This window comes from Trichosurus vulpecula, chromosome 9, assembly GCF_011100635.1.
Source record: "Trichosurus vulpecula isolate mTriVul1 chromosome 9, mTriVul1.pri, whole genome shotgun sequence".
Taxonomy (NCBI): Eukaryota; Metazoa; Chordata; class Mammalia; order Diprotodontia; family Phalangeridae; genus Trichosurus; species Trichosurus vulpecula.
In genome coordinates, this window is record NC_050581.1 from 91,660,594 (window position 1) to 91,663,426 (window position 2,833).

The window sequence follows — 2,833 nt, forward strand, 5'->3', positions numbered from 1 at the left end:
GGCTATAAACATTTTACACGTGTAGGACCTTTCTCCTTTTTTATGATCTCTGTGGGATACAGACCTTGTTATGATATTACCAGATCAAAGGGTATAAACGGTTTGGTTGTCTTTTGGGCACAGCTTCAAATTGCTTTCCAGAATGATTAGAAGACTTCACAACTCCACCAACAACTCATCAGTGTCCCAATTTTCCCACATCCTCTCCAACATTTATCATTTTCCTTTTTAGTCATATTAGACAATCTGATAGCTGTGACATTATACTTCAGAGTTGTTTTGATTTACATTTCTCTAATCAAAAGTGATTTAGAGCACTTCTTCATACTCCTATAGATAGCTTTGATTTCTTCATCTAAAAACTACAGGTTCTTATCCTTTGACCATTTATGAATTGGGGAATGGCTTATATTCTTATTCTTTTGATCCAGTTCTCTATATATTGAGATATAAGACCTTTATCGAAGATACTTGCTATAAATTGTTTTCCAGTTTTCTCCTTTCCTTCTAATCTTGGTTTCATTGTTTTTGTTGGACAAAAGATTTATTATAATAATATAATCAAAGTTATCTATTTTGGCTGCTTGCAGTATTTTCTCCTTGAGTTTATAGCTCTGAAATTTGGCTATAATATTTCTTGGTGTTTTCAGTTTGGGATCTCTTCAGGGGGTGATCGGTGAATTCTTTCAATGACTATTTTGCCCTCTGGTTCTAGGACCTCTGGGCAGTTGTCTTTGATAATTTCTTCGAAGATACTGTCAAGGCTCCTTTTTTCATCGTGGATTTCCGGTAGACCAATAACTCTCAATTGTCTCTCCTGGATCTATTTTCCAGGTCAGTTGTTTTGCCAATCAGATATTTCACATTTTTTTCTATTTTTTCATTCTTTACGTTTTGTTTTATTACTTCTTGATGCCTCATAGATTCATTAGCTTCCACTTGCTCAGTCTAATTTTTAATGAGTTAGTGTTTACATTTTGTTTTGAGCCTCCATTTTCAATTGGTTGATTCGCCTCTCAGGGTCTCCTTTTTCTCTCTCTAGATTCTGAATCTCCGTAGCCATTTCGCCAATCTTATTCTTTAGGGACTTGATTTCATCAGTAGATTTTTTCTCCCTTCTTTCCATTTTTTCCATAGTTTTCTTTTAGCTCCCTAATTTGGTTTTTAAAATCCTCCTTTAGCTCTTCCAGCAGTGCTTTTTGGGCTGGAGACCAGTTCATATTAGCTTTTGAGGTATCTGATGTATCTACCGTGTCATTGCCGTCCCCCTCCATATCGATATTTTGATCCTGCCTGTCTCCATAAAAAGAATCTATTGTCCTCGGTTTTTTTGTATTCTTCTTCATGTTTGTTGTTTTCCCTTTTCCTGGCATTACAACGAATTTCTATCTTTGGGCTCTCTGTCCCAGCTTTCTTATTCTGGGGGTTGTGAGTCTGGGAGTTGTGAGCTGATCCAGCCATTTTGGAGGGCGGTTTGGAACTATGCCCAAAGGGCTATAGAAATGTTCATACCCTTTGACCCAGCAATACCACTTCTAGGGTTGTATCCCAAAGAAGTCGCGCAAGCGGGAAAAGGACCCATATGTACAAGAATATTTATTGCAGCTCTCTTTGTGGTAGCCAAGAATTGGAAATCAAAGGGATGCCCATCAATTGGGGAATGGCTGAACAAGCTGTGATATATGAAGGTGATGGAATACTATTGTGCCATAAGAAATGGGGATGATGCAGACTTCATAACAACCTGGAAAAACCTACACGACATAATGCTGAGTGAGCGGAGCAGAGCCAGGAGAACGTTGTGCACAGCCACAGATATATGGATTCCGTGAGGACCAACCCTGACATACTGCGCTTTTCTCAGCAACCTAAGGGGTAAGGACAAAAGGACAACTCCAGGGGACTCACGATGGAGAATGCTATCTTCATCGAGACAAAGAACTGCGAAGTTTGAATACAGATTGAGGTGTACTTCATGCTTGCCTTTTTTCTTCTCTTTTGTTTTGTTTTTGGGTTTTTTTTTTTTTTTTGGTTCTGTTTCTTCTTTCTCGTGATTCATTCCATTGGTCAAAATTCTTCTCCACGACTTGACTAGTGCATAAATTAATTCAATGCGAAGTTATACATGACAGTTATATGAGACTTCATGCCATCTTGGGGAGGGAAGAGGGAGGGAGGGGAGAAAAACTGGAACTCAAAACTATGTAGAACCGTGTGTGGTAAACTAAAAATAAATAAAGAAATTTATAAAAAAAAAGTTATCTATTTTATATTTCATAATGTATTTAACTCATGTAACTTTTCTTTTAAGAATTTGGATGCTAGGGGGAGGAGCCAAGATGGTGGCAGGAAAGCAGGGACTTGCTTAAGCTCCCCACCCAAATCCCTCTAAAGACCTGTAAAAAATGGCTCTGAATAAATTCTGGAGCTGCGGAATCCACGACATCGCAGAGGGAAACAGATCTCCAGCCCAGAAAAGCCTGGATGGTCTCCAGGAAGGGACCATCACATGGTTTTGAGAGCTGAGCGCAGCCCAGTGTTGGCTGCACCAGGACAGACCAGACCCCGAGTCAACCAGCTGGAACAGGCCTTGGGGCCATGAAACAGCGAGCTGTGACAGTTACCAGACTTCTTAACCCACCAATGCCAAAGAGCATGTTAGGGGGAAACTGCGGGATTGAGTTCAGAGCAGTCAAGCCACCAGCTCTGGGGATGGTAGAAGTGGTGCAGTGGTGTCTGGTGGTGGTAGCAGCAGCAGGAAGCACCTGAGGCTGCTTCCAGAGCACCAGCATCAGCTGCTTACCCAGTCCCTGGATCATAAGGTGGGAAGAAT